Source organism: Pongo pygmaeus, chromosome 1, assembly GCF_028885625.2.
Source record: "Pongo pygmaeus isolate AG05252 chromosome 1, NHGRI_mPonPyg2-v2.0_pri, whole genome shotgun sequence".
Taxonomy (NCBI): Eukaryota; Metazoa; Chordata; class Mammalia; order Primates; family Hominidae; genus Pongo; species Pongo pygmaeus.
The window spans coordinates 36,825,800-36,835,432 of NC_072373.2; the positions used below are offsets into that span (position 1 = coordinate 36,825,800).

Consider the following 9,633-nt stretch of genomic DNA (forward strand, 5'->3'; position numbering starts at 1 on the left):
GAGAGATCATTAGGTTTAGATTAGGTCATGGGGATGGTGCCCTCATGATGGAATTAGTGCCCTTAGAAGAAGAGGAAAAGACAGGAGAGCTCTCTCTCTCTTCACAGGCACAACACCAAGGAAAGGCCACGTGAGGACACAACAAGAAGGCAGGTCTGCAACCCAGGGAGCCGGTCCCCACCAGACACTAATCTGCTAGCACCTTGATCTTGAATTCTCCAGGCTCCAGAACTGTAAGAAATAAATATCTGTTGTTTACACCACCCAGTCTTTGGTATTTTGTTATAGCAGCCCAAATTGACTAAGACAAGCACCTATCATATGTTGATCTTAGATAACAAATCCCTAGAGAACATTGAATCTGTTTAGGTAAGTTTCTGCACAGAGTTGCACCCATTACAGCACCTAATTCCATTAATAAATGCTTCCCCCGCCCCTTATCTTCACTATGACACTTAAAAAAAATTTCTGGCCAGGCACGGTGGCTCATACCTGTAATGCCAGCACTTTGGGAGGCCAAGGCGGGCGGATCACCTGAGGTCAGGAGTTTGAGACCAGCCTAACCAACATGAAGAAACCCTGTCTCCACTAAAAATACAACATTAGCTAGGTGTGGTGGCACATGCCTGTAATCCCAGTTACTCGGGAGGCTGAGGCATGAGAATAGCTTGAACTCGGGTGGCGGAGCCTGCGGTGAGCCGAGATCACACCATTGCACTCCAGCCTGGGCAATAAGAGCAAAACTCCATCTCAAAAAAAAAAAAAAAATTCTTTAAAAATTAAGACGAGGTCTCACTATGCTGCCCAGGCTGGTCTCAAACTCCTGAGCTCAAGCAATCCTCCTGCCTCGGCCTCCCAAAGTGCTGAGATTAAAGGCATGAGCCACTGTACCCAGAGATACTTTTTGACTGGGGTTGGGGAGAGATGGGTGGGGGGATAAACACAAAGATAGTGAGTGACTGAAAATATGAAGCCCGTGAGGCCATCTGCATAATTATCATCAAACTGTAATATAATATTTGTTATGTATAACAATATAGATATCAAATTATTGTAATTATTATTACAACAAACCATTATGCAGCACTTCCTGTGTTTTAGAACTTAAGTGTTTTTACATAAATGGTAAATCTACTTGTTGCCTGAAAAGGCTGTACAGGCTGAAATATAAATAGAATAAAGAAAGTTTCAAATAAATTCCTGGAGGGCAGATCCAGAACAAGTTATTAAAGTGGAGTTAGAAATAATCAGGGTGCATTCCTAACCTATGAGAATGATGTCACAAAGGGCAAGTGCCATAATCCAGCCCAAGCCATGGTAGTGTCTCCATTGGAGGCAGAGCTCATGGCCATTACTAAGGAGTTACTATGGCACTGATTCCAAAAGGGACCCCTGAGCTTCCAGCACACAGGGAAACCCCTCCACCTCTGTCAGGGCACAGGCCATGTGTGTCTCGCTGCCCCACAGCTCTCCCCCTGCAAAAGTGGAGCTTTACTTTGTGTCACACAGTGAGTCACAGGCACAGTTGGAAACTGACCCAGGATTCCTGTTCTTTTGCTTGCTGGGGCTGTTTGCCGGAGATCACAATCCTTCCACATTAGTGGCCAGTTACATTTATGGTTCTTAATGACATTCAATGGGGATTCTGGGATAAAGAAATGATGGAGAGTAAAGACTGGAAGATAAAAAATTAAAACTGAAATGACACACAAGTTCTTTATTATTGAAGGTTTAAAAATGGTGATCCACTTCACTGTGTCATTCCACTGGGAAATGATTCCTGGGTCTGAGGAGGAACAACTCCTCACCTGTCTTCAAACAAGGTGGGAGGGAGAAGGAAAGAGGAAGTGGGAATAGCTGGTGGTCATCAGAAATCGTGTTCTCCAATTCTTCCCTATGATTTCATGTCTATATTTACTTCATGTCATTTGTCTTCCCTTCCATTGTATATATGACATGTTCCCGTTTGCCATGCATGTTCATTTTGCCATGCACGTTCATGCCCTTTGTCCTACCTGTGTCTTGTAACAGTAGTGTGTGTGTGATCCATGGGAAAGAAGCAGGCTGGAAGTCAAGTAACTAGAAATCTCTACCCCTAACAGGCCACGGGACCCCGGGCAGGCCACCTCACCTAGACCTTAGTTATAAAACAGGGACTTGCCTGGTTGGCCTGGAGGTAGTACACCACTCTAAGTTTCCATGTGTGTGTCCACCCCCAATACAGAGGAAGAAGTTCCTGTCCCCAGAGAACCCCCATCCTCCCCACCCCCAACAATACCTGAGGCTGCTAGCGGTTTTCTCTCCTGGGGAGCCCACACAAGGTGTTTGGTCACAGGCACTAGGAAACCTGTAAGAACAGGAAGAGCAGCGGGCAATGCTTCTATCAGCATGAAGGGCAGGAGCTGGGGACACCAAGGAGAGAGCTTGGTGATGGCTGGAGACTGGGGAGGGGAGAGGAGTCAGCTCTAAACATCTCCCAGGAGTGAGCTGGAGGCAGAAGGTGCTTCTGGTACACCTGGCATGTGTAACCTGAAGAGGGGGCTGCAATACTTAGCCAAGTACCAGTAGTGATTGTCAGATGTAACAGTGACAGTGGCTCACTCACTTTGCTCCATTTCCAGGACACGGTCACCATCATTTTGCTCAAAATTTTGAGAAGTTGTTGTTGTTTCTAATTTGTTTTTGGCACAAGCATGCTGTTCCGATAGGAAACTTTCTGTTGTTTTATGCTCGAGCGGGGACGATGAAAGAGGAGATAACCAAGTTTCTTCTGCACTTGGGCAGATCTGGTCGCTGGTAGGCCAGGTGAGGACTCTTTAAGTAGAATGGCCTCTCGAGTTTCCAGAAAGGAAACACAGAGTCAAGGGTGGGTCTGGCAGGGCTGGAACGAAGGGGAGCCAAGTGGGGTGCCTAAGGTGTAAAACTGAAGGCGGCGCTCATGGTCAGGCCCTGCAAGCACAGGATGGGCGCCTGATGCAATGCCTCCTCATACACCTTCCCATGGCTGGGCCCTGAGGCTGGCCACCTCCATCTCTGGAGATCTGGTCTGGCGCCGGTTACCTGCTGAAAGGCACTGAGATTGTGTTCCAAGTGGAAAAGTTGGTTCTAGGGGACTCACATGCACAGAATAAGACACACATATCACAGCCCACCTTCATCACCAAAACCATGGACTTCGGAGTCTGATGACCTGGGACTGACTTCCAGCTCGCCATTCATTAGCTGTGTGACCCAGGGAAACACGCTTAATCGTGTGCCTCGATTTCCGTTCTCATCAGTAAAATGGGGAGGACAATACCTACCTCAGAGAAGAGGACTAAACGACAAGGGGACGGAGGATCATGAAAACACCTGGCACAGAGCAAACCTCAGTAAATTGTGAGTTCCCTGTGAGGCCCTGATGTTGTTTACGATCACGTGTTGGCCAGGGATCCTGGCCTCTGGAAACTTCCATGGCAACATTAGCACAGTAGGAGGGTTTGGAGATCAGTCCACGAATTTACCATCCAGCGACATTAACTGGTTTCTAGTCACACCACTAATGACAGTTTAGACACAGTCAAAACAGTGATAAATGGGCCTAGTTGGCCCAAGTTGATGGATTCATAAATAAATATTTAAACCACAGCCTTTCTCTGACAGCAGAGGCATCAGACAGCAGAGACGCTATAAGCAAAGAGTTAGGGAGTCAAGGGCCATAGAAAACTCTTCCTGACACTTGGTTCAGGCTCAGAGGGCAACTGAAATGTCCATCTGGTTAACCAAGGAGGGCTTCCAGGAGGAGGTTCTGGGACTTCAAAGAGCCTCCAACTAGGCTCAGTTGTTCTTCCGTTTTCATCATCATCTCAACAGTCAACTCTCTTTAAGTATAAAACGGTACAAGATGGGCTCTCAGTCTGCAGGTGGGTGAGTGGAGTCGTTTCCCCAGATGTTTCACGATCCCAGGCCTGGTCCCTTTAAGGCATCAAAACTCAGAACATTCTATCAGCTGCCTCGGCCTCCCCGTGGCGCGCTTACGTCACCCTTCGGGGAAGCGGCTGACGTCAGCGCGTTCTCGGCGAGTGGGGCGGGGCCGGTGACTCACCCGGACCGCGCCCCTTGCTCCCCGCCCCCGCCCGGCCGCGCGCACGTGAGCGCGCGCCGCGCGAGTTGCTAATTTTAGCTCCGGCGGCTTCCCTGGGGTCCCGTGAGGTGAAGGCGAGTGGAGGGGACGAGGCGGGCAAGGAGCGCGGCTCTCCTTGTCCCTTCCTGCCCCGCCGTGGGTTTTCCTCGAGGACCGGGCCCGGCCCGAGGGGTGGGGGCCCGCGGGCGACTCGAGGTGCTGGAACGCGGGCGCTTACCGAGGCGAGAGCCTAGGGGTCTCCTCGCGTGGAAACCCCGCCCCTCCCTCGGCCCTGGACACAGTTGGCGCTCAATAAATGAATCGAAGTTTCTTCCTGGACGGCGACCCTGGGCTTTCGGGAGAAAGCCAGAGGGGCAGGGTTCTGGAAGGTTCCCTGGCGGTTGGGGTGCGGTGCGGGCTGAAATCCGAGCAGGAGCTGGGCGCGGCCCTCGGGGACCGACTATGGGGGACGGCGCCGCGGGAGTGGGGCAAGTGCGGGCCTGGACCCTTGGGGCCACCGCGTCAGCAGTCGGCGGGGCCGTGGGAGGGACAGTGCCCGCCCGCTGTGAAGGGCAGTGGCCCTTCTAGGGTCAGGCCAAGCGCAGAGGCCTGAAGGTCACCGGGTGAGGAGCCAGCGCGGGTGCCTCAGAAGCCAAGCGCCCCGTCCCGAGGCCTGCGCGAACCAGTATGACCTTCCAGGAACCAGATGAGAGCTGCGTTTTCAAGAAGCAGTGCCAGACACCTTGGGAAATCGACACTCTCCTGTCCTCGGGTGGGGGTGGGGGTCCTGGAAAGAAGCTCCGTCAGCGTAAAGTGAACTCTAGTTTTGACTTTGCAGAGGGATCAGCTGTGTCACAGTGACCCGCATTCCTGTCATTGGTGTGGTGTGTTTCACAGCCATTGCCTGCCTAGGTAGACTGTAAAACGGCGTTCGTAGAGCCTTTGACCTCATAATATTATGTTGGAAATTACACGATAGTAAACATAATGATAAATGGGGAATGTTAAATGGTAGTATGGGAACATTTTCTAATGGTTGCATCCTTAAAATTTTCTATTTCAAGTTTTTAAAGGCTATAGCCTTAAAAAAAGCTGACCGTAGGAAAATGGTGGAAAGAGTTGTGGAATAAAGGTAGCTTTGGGGATTATGACATGAATAAATGACAGAAATTGGTATGTGTCATTTTCCTTTGTTTTCCAAAAATACCACAATGTCCCTTGTAAATTGGAAGTTTTTCAGATGTGAATGTGGAAACTGCAAGATTTTTAGGGCTTTATATCCATCTTAAAACTGGTTTTAAAGGATTGGCAGTTACAATCTAATACTCGTATTTGTAACAAATACATCCAGAGGTAGGCATACTGGTTTTTTAATATTGTTATATAGCAACAAAGGTCTCTTTGTCCTAATTTGTAGGACAAAGTTGCAACCACATTTTCCTCAATGTAATGCTTATTGGGGGAGGGTCTTAAATTGATTTGAAAGCAGGTTGTATTAGGGTTCTCCAGAGAAATAGTACCAATAGGATATACAGGCATACCTCATTTTATTGTGTCTCACTTTATTGCACTTTGCAGATGTGTTATTTACAAATTGGTACCGTTGGTACCGTTTTTTCCAACAGCATGTGCTCACTTTATGTCTGTCAGCATTTTTTTAGCAAGAAAATGTTTAAATGAAGGTGTGTACTTTTTTTAAAGTCATAATGCTGTTGCACACTTGAGACTACAGTGTAGTGTAAACACAACATATGTGCACTGAGAAACCAACAAATTTGTGTGGATCCCTTTATTGTGATATTTACTTTACTGCAGTGGTCTTGAACCAAACCTGCAATATCTCTGAGGCATGCCTGTGTGTGTACATATATGATTTATAAGGAATTGACTTACGCAGTGATGGAGGCTGGCAAGTCCCAAGATCTGCAAGGTGAGTAAGCAAGCTTGAGACCTAGGAGAGCTGATGGTGTAGTTCTAGTCCAAGTCCAAAGGCAGGAAAAAGCCCGTGCCACAGTTGAAAAGTAGGAAGAATTCTCTCACTTTGGGGAGGGCCAACCTTTTCATTCTATTCAGGCCTTTAAATGATTGGATAAAGCCCACCTACATTATAGAAGGCACTCTGCTTTAGTCTATCAATTTAAATGTTAGTCTCATCCCAAAACACCCTTACAAAGATAACCCCAGAATAATGTTTGACCACAATATCTGGGCACCCCATAATCCAGTCAAGTTTGACACAGAATTAACCATCACACTGACCTATCTGATTTCTAAAGATCTTGGCCTTAAAATTGTGACTTTGGTCTCTAAGGCAATTTATGAGGGTGAGTTCTTTGTAAATGGTTTCTCGGATGTATTTGCTTCCATTGAAACCTTAGTAGAGAGGACCCATCATTTAATTACCTCTTCCTATGTTCCTGATAGTCTTTATTTTTAAAATCTAGTTCAGTTGAATATAATATAATAATTTATTTCACCTTTTTTAGAAGCTGAGCTACAGTTATGTTTTAGGAAGCTAGTTGATCTATCCAGTAATCTATCAAGTAATGTTGATCTATCAAGCAAGTTAATCTATCAAGTAATGAAGCTAGCTGGTATTAAATAATTCTTTGTTTTTAACTATTAAATATAGGGTATATTTATTAAATATAAGCAGCATTATGGTAATATTCTGGAAGTTTCAATTATTGCAATGATTAAGAGCATTAGAATGTTATTTTCTGTTTGAGATATTTTTTAAGATAGCATTGCTTCAGCAACATTGTAGTCATAATAAATATTTTGCAGTCTAAATCCTTATTTTAAAAAATCTCATAACTTTTTATATCCTATTTAAAAGTATTGATATATTGGATTGGATTATTAGCTTTATAAATAAATACAATCACTGGATCTCTGTCAGTCCCAAAAACAAAACTTGTTTTGCACCTAAATTGTTTATTTTATTTTATTTTATTTTATTTTTAGCTGAGTAGTTGAGATTTCAGGCCTTTTTAAAAAGTCATGTTTAGTCAGGTATAATTTACATGCAGTAAAATTCACCCTTTTAGGTATAAAGTTCTGGAATTTTGACAAACATAGTCATGTAATCATTACCACAATCAAGACAAAACATTTCCATCACCTCAGGAAGTTCCCTTGTGCTCCTTTGCAGTCAATCCCATTCCTGAAAATAAAATTTTAAATAAAATTAATAAATAAAACTTTCTAAAAACAAGTCTGATTCATGCCACTGTCTGTCGCCATCATAAATGGACTTATTTGGTCTCAATATGGAATTCACAAGTTATCACATCAGTCGAATAATTCTTTATGTTCTTGCTGATTTAGTCAAAGTGAGATCATTCAGTGTTCAATGGATGGCTGCATACAAACATTTAAGACTTGAGAGGATACACCACAGCAGGGGACTATCATGATGACTGTTAGATAGGATTTGGTATTTAGGATAATACCAAAAAACTGAAGCGTATTCCTTAACAGGAGCCCTGAGGGACCAAATTGATCCAAATCAAACAAGTCAAAGCTTAGGTAAGTAATATAGGCAGCTCATCAGTCTTTGAGTCCATTTGGCCATATCCTTATTCAAAGTGTGATGGAAATTAAGGACCACAGCTTGCTATAGAATGATCTGATTTAAATAAGTATCCAATTTTGTCATTAACTTGATAACACAGGCCTTAGTAACCTGGAGACCCACTAGAAGAACATAAAGATTAGAAAACCCTGGAAAAGCCAAGCTTGCCATCCACCACTCAGGATTCCTGCAAACCCACTGTTAGCTGCTGCCATGGACACAGCATGTGTTCCTTTCCCTTAAGAAATTTCCTTCATATATTTGATGGCAGTGTCTAAAGAAACAGCAGTTTCAGCTTTGTTTTTAGTTAAGCTTCCTCTAGTAAGAAAATTAGGGGAGAGACAGGCACAATATTCAGTTTTGTCAATACTATATACAAGGCTCCAATTTGGGCGAAAAGGAGCTCTAAGGCCACATGATGTTCCAGTAAATGTTTTTTCTTAAAACATATATGCTGGCTGGGCGCAGTGGCTCACGCCTGTAATCCGAGCACTTTGGGAGGCCAAGGCGGGTGGATCACGAGGTCAGGACTTCAAGACCAGCCTGGCCGAGATGATGAAATCCCGTTTCTACTAAAAATACAAAAATTAGCCGGGCGTGATGGCACGCGCCCGTAATCCCAGCTAGTCGGGAGGCTGAGACAGAGAATTGCTTAAATCCAGGAGTCAGAGGTTGCAGTGAGCCAAGATTGCCCCACTGTACTCCAGCCTGGGTGACTCCATCTCAGAAAAAAAAAAAAAAGTATATATGCTATCATCCACCTTTCAAAGGATGACTTCTGCCCGTTTGAACCTCTGGGAGTTCTGGTTAGCCACAAAGTCCAGGATTTTTCCCCAATTTATGGATTAGTTTCAAATTCCATATGACTGATACGCTACTACTGCCAAGAGTGAGCCCTCAAGAACCCCATTGGAATCATTCCTCAGTGGAAACTAGCTTATCTTCATAAGCCTAACAGTTGCTCTGGTTTTTTGCTAGAGCATAAGCCTTACCTAAAGCCATCCATAGATTACGGTTCCATGGATTTTCCTGTAAGGAAAAGGAAGTAGTTAGGACATAAGGAAACAGGGGAGAAAGAAAAAAGATAGACCACAGTAAACAATTTCCAGCTGAGAATATCAAGACTTCAAATGTTTGTAGTTAAAGATCTGATGAGAGTTCATTACGATGATAACACAATTGAGAAGGAAATTTGGTTATTTCTGTTGCATGCAACATTTTAAGATAGTAACCAGAATTATGACTGATAATGTTATTCCAGAACTATCAAATTTCTATGAATTTCATACAATTTCTGAAACATATTAATAACACATTCATACAAATATAATCCAAAGAAGGTTTAGCATTACTTCTTATTTGGCAACGCTTCCCGTATAATTTAATATACCAAGTAAGCCCAATTAGCTTAATATTTCTCTTTTCATAAGGAGAAAATCAACTTACAAAAGGCAGATTAATGGGAGAAAAAGCATACAAACTTATTAGCATGCATAGGGGAACTATCACAGAGTGATTACGCCACCATGCAATGGGACACAGATGTTTGTATATACCCTTCTTCTTAGGAGAAAGGGAGATGGGGAAGTGTGGATGATTTTAGGGTAGTAGTAAATGAATTTTGGGGAATTCAATAGGCGTGAGGATCACACAACGGCCTGAGACAAAGTCTGTTGGGCCTGCAGAGCAGACAATGGTTTGTGACAAAAGTCTGTCCAAATTTGTTGACAAACTTCAGTTTTTCTTCCTGTGATATGAGTTCAGTTACTGAAAACTCAGGGAAGGGACCACAGGTAATTCTTTTCTTCTTTGGTGGGTCCAAACTTTAGGCAGATCAGGGAACTTCAGAGAACAGATTCGCCTTGTGCTCTGGGAGAGAGTGTGCGGAGAGGGATGGGGCATGCCAGAGAGACCTTGAGGGGCTTCATCTGAAGTTCAGCATGTTAAAGTGCCA

At 44.4% G+C, this 9,633-nt stretch overlaps 1 long non-coding RNA gene across 1 annotated transcript; it reads right to left on the bottom strand.

Moving 5' to 3' along the window:
- Positions 1 to 1,698: 1,698 nt before the first annotated feature.
- On the bottom strand, positions 1,699 to 5,270 carry LOC129042162 (uncharacterized). The gene is made up of 3 exons (XR_008504066.1): positions 2,606 to 5,270; positions 2,279 to 2,347; positions 1,699 to 1,812 (listed from the first exon to the last, which is right to left on the bottom strand). It is a non-coding gene; the product is annotated as an uncharacterized LOC129042162 (long non-coding RNA).
- Between the last annotated feature and the right edge of the window lie 4,363 nt (positions 5,271 to 9,633).